General features: G+C 38.5%; 1 long non-coding RNA gene across 1 annotated transcript; it reads left to right on the top strand.

Moving 5' to 3' along the window:
* Positions 1-6,125: 6,125 nt before the first annotated feature.
* On the top strand, positions 6,126-7,780 carry LOC124055952. Its single transcript, XR_006842889.1, has 3 exons — positions 6,126-6,405; positions 6,672-6,720; positions 6,840-7,780. It is a non-coding gene; the product is annotated as an uncharacterized LOC124055952 (long non-coding RNA).
* The last annotated feature ends 1,183 nt before the right edge of the window (positions 7,781-8,963 follow it).

Here is an 8,963-nt window from a genome sequence, read left to right as displayed (position 1 = left end):
AGAAAAACTCTACGGCAAGCTAGTCTTCTAACTTCTAACAGATAAATGCAGATTACACTTCCACTTGAGACAAACTTCATGGTGCGATTGGACAATCTTTTACCCCAGCTGACATTTGTTTTCCCGAAAAAGGGAGGTGTTTCTGGCCAGAAACTATCTAAACATTTGTAAATCTGTGTATACAATGTTATGGATTTTTTTTTCATACATACTTCAGACACTGTGTAATTGTATTGTCCATATGAAGCCCCAGTTTGCATCATCACTAACAGCCTGGATTATTTGCAAAATTAATTTCTAAGGAAATGTATTGTCTTTTTAAGGCAATAACACCATATGGGGCAGAGATGCAGTCATGTGATCAGACAGGTGCCAGTTCAATCCTGTTTTCTCAGGTGGTGATAATAAAAGTTCAAGTGCTTTGAGCAAGGTGCTGACAGTCCTTAGCTCAGTGGCCAGAAAATCGGGGTTCTTTCTCTCTCTGTATCTTTCTGCAGGTCTCTCTCCATCCAGATCCACATGTTGAACTACAAACCCAGTGTCTACTGTCAACATCTGCCTATGTCGTTCTTCTATGTAGTGCTGTTATAACTAACTTGTCAGCTAAAAAACAAATACATACAATACATAGTCTTCAGAATTCCAATTCCAATTATAACAACCTATCATGTTTGTCCTTTGTAATTTCTTATGTCTATTTCATGTATGTTTCTTTCTCTCTCTCTCTCTTTCATCCTCTCTATCCTGTCTACCTCTTCTTCTCCTCCTTCACCCAGCTGACTCTCTTTTTTATACATTAATAAACTATTTTTCCAGGTTTGACGATCCTCGACACATTGGCTGGAATGTAATTTTCTTTCCAGCTGTCTAGTTTTCTGTTTCAATATGTGTAGATTTGAATTGTACCAAGGAGCTACTCTCTTCTGGTCAATAACCTTCTTTTTCAGAGGGGCTACAGAATTATGGGTCCCAAGAAATGATGTTGCAGTGCTATCTACATAAACGTCTACCTGTGAGGGAGTGAAATTGGCATAGTTGCCCTCCATTGTATTAATATAGGGTAGCTCTGCTGGGACACGTTCTTTGAATTTAGATACAGCAGTGTCAGAAAGGTATCTGCTGTAGTGGATTTTTTTTCCAGGCAAAGTATAGTTTGCCAAAGTAAATTCAAATGTTATTAAGGAGTGGTCGGACAAGATAGGATTTTGGGGGAAAATTGTAAGGTAGTCAGACTCAATGCCATAGGTTAGCACCAGGTCTGGGTATGATTAAAGGAGTGAGTGGGTTTATTTACCCTCGAGGGAAGCCAATTGAGTCTACCAGTGATCTGAATGCAGAAGCTAGACAGTCATTTTCAACATCCACACAAATGTTAAAGCCTTCCACTATGATAACTTTGTCTGAGTTTATTGCTAAGTATGATAGAAAGTCAGGGAATTCATTTAAGAACTCAGAATAAGGCGCTGGGGGACCACACCACAGCAAATAAAAGTGGTTTATCTGCTCTCCAGTCTGTGTGTAAGAAGCTAAGAGTAAGAGTTTCAAATGAATTGTATTTAGCAGTAGGTTTAGGGTTGATATGCAGATCGTGACTGATAAACTGCTGCCACTCCTCCTCCTCTATCAGTATTTCTGGGTACTTGGTAGTTAATGCAGCACGGAGGGGTTGATTCATTTAAACTGAGAAATTCATCCTGCTGCAACCGGGTTTCTGTGAGTGACATTACATCAATATGGTGATCGAGTATCAGATCATTTATTAGCAGAGATTTGGACATGAGGGACTGAATATTTAATCAACCACATTTAATACTTGGACTGATTAACTAGAGTAGTTGTTTTGATTATAACTATATTTTCATGAACAACTCAGTTTCAATGGGGTGTGAAGAGGGTTGGGGGGGTGACAGTAGAAAGGAGCTTGCAGAAGGGTGTGTAAGACAGCAGCTCTGCCCCCTGGTCTGGAATCTGGGTAGTTGTCATGGCTTTTGGTGGTGTACAGAATTTACTATGTTCAAAGACAAGAGAGCTGCCCCATCCAAAGTAGGATGGTTGCCACCTCTCCTAACCAGACCAGGTTTTCCCCAGAAACTTTTCCAGTTGTCTATATAGGCCACGTTGTTTGCTGAACACCACCGAGACATCCAACAATGAAGCGACCACATGCGACTAAACATGTGGTCACCAGCCAAATTGGGCAGGGGACCAGAGAAAACTATGGTGTCTATATCTACCACAACAGGAAGTGCCCAAAATTGACAACAAATTTCAAGAGGTCACTGAAGACCAATTTCTCTGCATGTAAAGACCAACAAACCAAACATCTAACCTTTACAGCCTTAAATGAAAAAACTCTGAGTTGATCTCCAAGTGGAATCAAATGTTAACAGAAGAGTCACAGAGACTGTACTGTCCAGTTTTCTGAAGCCCAACCCTTGTTATATGTGCAATACACAAAATATCCTACTACTCTGTATATAATTTCTATTTGCACAATTTAAGTTAATATTAACAATGTATATAGTGTCCATTTTCAAGGGTATATTTCTTTACTTCTTGATTTTCTATTCTTGTATTTCCATTTTTTTATTATTATTATTACTATTATTATATTACTATTTGTGGATTGGGTTTAATTACCATTTTATTTTATTTGTATCTTTTTAATGTTACTTTCCTCTTTATTTACCTGTACTGTGAAATGGAGCACTGCAATCCAACAATTTCCTGCAAGGGTTTAATAAAGGATTTTGATTCTGAAACTATTTCACGGGGGTATTCACCAAGTTCTTAACAAAGATACATCAGTGGAATGAAATACTCGCCCCTGCCTACCTACATCGACATTAGGGTCCACTGTCTTTATATTACAATGTAAGAAAACCAACAACTCTCTCAGTTTCACAAATTGTGTGACCAAACATCAGTCAAGCCTTACCTGCAGACCACTGTGGAAAAACCTCTGGGGATTCTGATGAGGATTAAAGTCACTGTCAGTGTTGTGCTTCATTATTTGTAGCGAGGTATATCGTAATCTCGCGAGATTTGGAGAGCCAATCTGCGATGCTTTCCCAGGTGCTGAGTTGAAGCAAGACGTGCTAAATGGATGAGGCGAAACACAGGGAGACTTAATTGTGCAGTTAATGGACGTAAGAGGTAAGAAACTGATTATAACTTTATACTTACGATAGTGCATGCTGAGTTCGTCATGCCATTATGTACTGTCTTATTCACTGCTCCAGCATTTCATGACGAATCGCTACATTTCCTTGTTTAAAATGTACTGCAAGATGCAGTTTATTTCCAAACCGCGATGAGCGCTGAAACTATTTTTAGCCTAAATGCGATATGTCCTCTCGACCAATCTGAAAATAAAATGAATAACTGTTAATTTTTCTCTGCTTATTTCTATTTATCCTTAACATGTCATTGATATGTCAGGCAAAGGAAAATCTCCTCACCCGCTACTTGTTCATATGGCGACAAACACCAGGCCTGCACTTTACAAAGACAGTTAATAAAACTGTGCCTGATAGTGATAATAAATATTGTGGTTCAGTAGCAACATCTGAAACGATATTCTAACTATTTTAATTGAGCTATAAGAAGTCCTCTATGAGACCATGCCATTTACTCAAGCAATAATGTCTGAACACTTCTTGTTTTTAAAGCTTTTCACTTTATTACAAACATTATTGTGCAGTGCAGTGACACTGTTGAAATTCCAGTAACAGTGCAAATGAGGTAACAAATGAAAATACAAAGTGCAAACCCAGATAAATATCACTGCACATGCTCATGTGGATCGATTCCACCAATTTTACTATTTTTTTCGAGGTACCAAGCCTTTGGAACAAGGTCCAGCTTGTCTCGTTACGGTCCATTGCCTGTCTCTTTTGTACGGCCCATTTTTTCCTGGTGTGTCTCTCTCTCTCTCTCAGCACTGTATCTAAGTGATGTACAAAAAAACTTTTGCCCACAAAAATGGCGACCACGGCGCACAATGCATTGCGAGATCACATGCCCTTTCGAGCCCAATAGAGCACGGGTAAGGAAGCTACGTGTGCGTGTGCTCAAACTGACCATTTGACCTAACCATTTTAACAGGATAAATTGAATATTAACAAAATGTGTGGGTCTAGGTAAAAAATTTTCCTGAAAACTATTAAAATGCAATTATAGCGTTTTGGAAAAGAGCTCTTCAAATAAAGAGTCATTAAGGACTGTTGTTTTCAGTGACGGCTGGTAATGACCTAGTAGAAGAAAAGAAGATGAAAAATGCCGGGCGCTAACATGAATGAGGTGGATCATCTTCTTAATAATCCGTGTTTTTTCAATGTCCTATGAAGAAAAAATTTGTCAAAACAGTGCATGTGTGTGTACATGTGCATGCCCAAGTATATAAATATACATATAGAAATATAAATATATATATTGAGAGAGAGAGAGAGAATGAGAATGTTACTTTTACTTTAACTTGCAATTCTATGGCTATAATTTATTTGTTAGCCCACTCAATCAGCACCAGCCGCCACTGATTGTTTTCAATAGTCTACGTATTTACGTGTTGTGTTCAACTGATCTAATTGAGTCTATCTGACAAAAAAAGCTGCAGCATGTTTCTAAAAATCTCTATACTGCATGACCAGAAACATGGTTAAACAAGGCTTTTGAAAAATGGAGTCGTTACAGCACACACACAAAATCATATCATTACTTTCCTTAAATGACAGGCTTTGGATGCACTGGAGGAAATGCCAGTTTTCTCTCTGTAGTGTTTTGAATTTGGCCTGCAGTAACCATTTTAAAAGCTAGTCAACAGGTTTACATATTGTTACTTCAATTTTTACTCTTCTTGAACATACCGTGAAGATATTTGATTATACAGAGGATATTGTTATCAGTGGTAAAGCTGTTATAGCTTTTTAGGTGGTATTCAGATGTTAGACTTTACTAGGGTTTTTACCCTAAAGGTGATTGTACTTGGGTGAAATTACTGTGGCATACTGAAACAGTGCATGAAAATGTGGCCAAGGTCCTTGTGGGCCTTAGACTCAAATTTGCTACTACACTGAAATCTTGGGAAGGCCAGCTGTAATTATCAGTAGTAGAGTTGTAATAGCTTTCTAAATTGTTTTCAGAGGGCTCTTTTAGACTTTGACAAGACTGTTACCCTAAACATTGAAGTACAGAAATAAAGGGTAATATTGAAATAACATATTCAAGTACTGTGTTTTAAAATACAAATGTATTATTATTTCTATCACACCCTACAGATCACATCGATGTTAATCCTTCAAGCCCCCAAACATTTCCATGGCTTTGGTCTTGCTCATCGGTCTGGTGTCAGTACTTTTGACATCCACCTGTGGATTGAATTTAACCAGCCCCTCTTCTGAATACCAAGCAGCGCTAGGACATGACATCAGCCTCAGATGCCATTTCACCCTTGCTTCTGTGGATGTTGGTGAGTTGGAGATTGAGTGGACGGTCAACCGTTCAGATGGTCAAGAGGAAGAGGAACACCTCATCTGTTACACTGAAGACGTAATACACCACTTCACTGGTTTTGAAGGCAGAGTCCACTTTTCCTCTCCAGATCCCCAAGATGGAGACGCTTCACTAACCATTAAACGTGTTAAGATTACAGACAAAGGTACTTACCAATGTACAGTAAAAAAGTTTCGAGAAGTCCAAAGCAGTCAGATTAAGCTGATGGTAATGGAGGAGGTGCCTGTTCCAGTCTATGGTTCCGATGGTGGCACTGAGTCTGATGTGGACTTAAAGCTGAGGAACAAGTCTTCACTAGTCACCACCTTCCCTGCAAACTACAGTTTGTTGCCATCCACCAAAACTTCTGCAAGCTCTCATGATGACTTGTCTTCACAAGACAATGCAAAAACTGCCACAGGAACCACCACTGTAATCACCACAGGAACTATCACAGGAACCACCACTGTAATCACCACAGGAACTAGCACAGGAACCACCACTGTAATCACCACAGGAACTATCACAGGAACCACCACTGTAATCACCACAGGAACTAGCACAGGAACCACCACTGTAATCACCACAGGAACTATCACAGGAACCTACCCTCACACACTCCAGGCAACTACTGTTGTAGTAATGATGTCAGTATTCAACAAAGTTTTTGGAATGGTCCATGACACCGCTGAAACCCACACGGTTCACTTGAGCCTCACCACGGAATCTCAAAACACTTCAACACTGGATGGGAAAGTATCAGTCACAGTGGCTGCTTCTATTACTTTCATTATCATAATTTCGGCAGGTGTAATTTTCCGCTGCTGGAAACAAAAAAAACAGCAGAAGTCTGATGAAGAAAATGTCTTAACTGATGAAGAGAGGTTTGACCCTGCACAGCCAGAAATGACCACGGTAATGAAGGAATTTGATGTAGTAGTAATTACAGTTCCTGTTTTGTAAAATAATTCAATAAATAAAATCTAAATAATTGTTAAAGATGGTAGACTGTATAGAGAACACATGGAATTTGTGGGAGAAGATGTGTGTGTAACATAACCAAAACCCTTATGAAAATCAAGGTGAGTGGTAAACCTCATTAAGGTTAAGGGTAGAGGCTTGATTTATTGTTCATAACATTTTTACGTCAGAAATGTAAATGTCATTTTTGTCCTTGGCAGGAGGAAGATTCTACAGAAGAGATACCTGAAACAAATGTGGATTATGAGGGTAAGAACTTGAGCTGAGAAATCATATTTCACTGCAGTATTGAATTTAAGGGATTGTGGCATGCAAGCCAAATCTTCCATTCAATTAAAATAGCTCTATTTCTCTCTTTTCTTTTGTAGATGGAGAAGTTATGGGAGCATTACTTTCAATGATGACCTGCTTGTGAGCTTTAATTCAGGCCAGAGAAAGGCTTCTGTTAGTTTAAGTGTAAGTTTGGTTTCATCACAAAGGAATACTGAGAAAATGGATGGAAGTTTTTTACAGGGCCACTTGGGGCCATCACTCATTTGAAAATGATTGTAATATTAATATTAATTTAATGTTACATTATATACTGACATAGTGTATTGTAGCTAGAACTTGTTTTTTATTGCATGGTCACATGGAAATGTTGATCTTCAACAGCTATCATACAAAGATAGTGGAAAATTTTGATTTGTTGGGTGTTTTTCCATGGATATACTTAGGTAGTGGACCAAAGCCTGTGTATACTGAGATAATGGATGCTAATACGTCATAAATATGGACACAGAGATGTTGGATCACACAAAGTGGTATGTATAGAGATGCTGGGTGTTTTTCCATAGGTATACTGAGATGGTGGATGCTAATACTTCATTAACAAAGATATGGAGATTGTGTTGTATATGCAGTGTTATGCCATGGTTATACTGACAAGCTGGATGTTGACCCTTTATTATATGCATCCAGAGATGTGGTTATCAGTGGTAAACTGGTAATAGCTTTCCTGGTTAGTTCTGAAGTTCTTTTAGATTTTGAGAAGGTTTTTGTCTAAATGGTTTTGTCAGGAGAAATATTACAGTGGTAAACTGAAAGGGGGATGAGATATTTGATCTGGCTGCCATTGCTAATCAAAATGTCATAAAATGTTTGCATTGCAATAAAGCATATTTGGTTGGTTATTTTCAAACTGCAAATCATGGTTTTGGATGTCAGAGTTATGAGTAGTTGCATGCCCTTACAGTGGATACCAGGATCCAGTATAATTTTCCATAATGGTAGTGGATTCCAGAGTACTGTGTTGATGTTTGACACAAGGATCCAGTGTAATAGCATGCTAATGTTGGATACCTGGATCTATAGTAATTGTGTGTGTTAATGTTGGATGCCAGCGTCCTGTGTGATATCATACCCTGATGTTGGATGCAGGGATCCATTATAATTGTATGTGTCAATATTGGATGCTGGGATCAATTGTGATTACACCTGTCTGATGTTGGATGATGAAACATTATAAAATTTCTATCAATTAAAAAGAAAAAAACATTATAGAAATATCTGTAAGGGTATAAATACTAGACAAATCTTTTGAAGTATATAAAGAAAAATACTTCAAGTAATGTGCAAATATATAGTCATGTAGTGTGTAGAAATTGTGTACAAGTGTCAGTATTCACCTGACACACACATTTGAGCTGTTGTATAGTGTTATGGAGAGTGGCAGTAGTGACTTCGTATAGCGTTCCTTATGACAGCAGAGCTGAATGAGTCTGTTGGAGAATGAGCTCCGCTGTCTCTGTATTGTATCATGAAGCGTGGTGGGATGGGTTGTCCATGATGGAGAGCAGTTTTTTCATTGATCTCTTGTCCCTCACTGACTCAAACGTCTCCATCTTGTGTCCAGTCACATTTCCAGCTTTGCGGATGAGCTTGTTGATTGCTGACATATCTGGCACTGATGCTGCTCCCCCAGCAGACTACACTAAAGCAGACAGCACTGAGCTTCACATTTCTGGTTCTCTGAAAAGTCTACCACCAACTCCTTGGTTTTGTTAATGTTTCCAATGTTCCAAGTAAAGTTTGAGTTGAGTAATTGCACAGATGGGCAGTTAAGGTGTAAAGCAAACTTAATGGGTCAAGTAAGACTAATAAATGAATAAGGGGGTGTCACAAGCATGTGACAAGGAAGGGAGTCCAACCAGGTTAAAGTGCCAAATCGGAATAAGTTTTATTGCCAAGTACTTTACAAATACAAGGAATTTGACTTGGTGAGGTTGGTGCAATCAAATTCAGTAAAGGGATATATATATATATCAGAATCAGAATTCCTCCATTTATCCCCGAGGGGAAATTCTTATATATCTATATATAGATATATGTTTGTACACAGTCTGCGTGGGGGATTTACAAAACATAAAGTGTGGTAAGTAATGACATCAGTAGTGACACAATTTCCAATGTACCCAACATATCAGGTAAGGTCTGGTTCCAGCGTTCACAGG

Source organism: Scatophagus argus, unplaced genomic scaffold (assembly GCF_020382885.2).
Source record: "Scatophagus argus isolate fScaArg1 unplaced genomic scaffold, fScaArg1.pri scaffold_30_ctg1, whole genome shotgun sequence".
Classification (NCBI taxonomy): Eukaryota; Metazoa; Chordata; class Actinopteri; family Scatophagidae; genus Scatophagus; species Scatophagus argus.
Note: the sequence above shows the minus strand (reverse complement) of the source record. Positions and strands in the feature narration are given on the sequence as shown.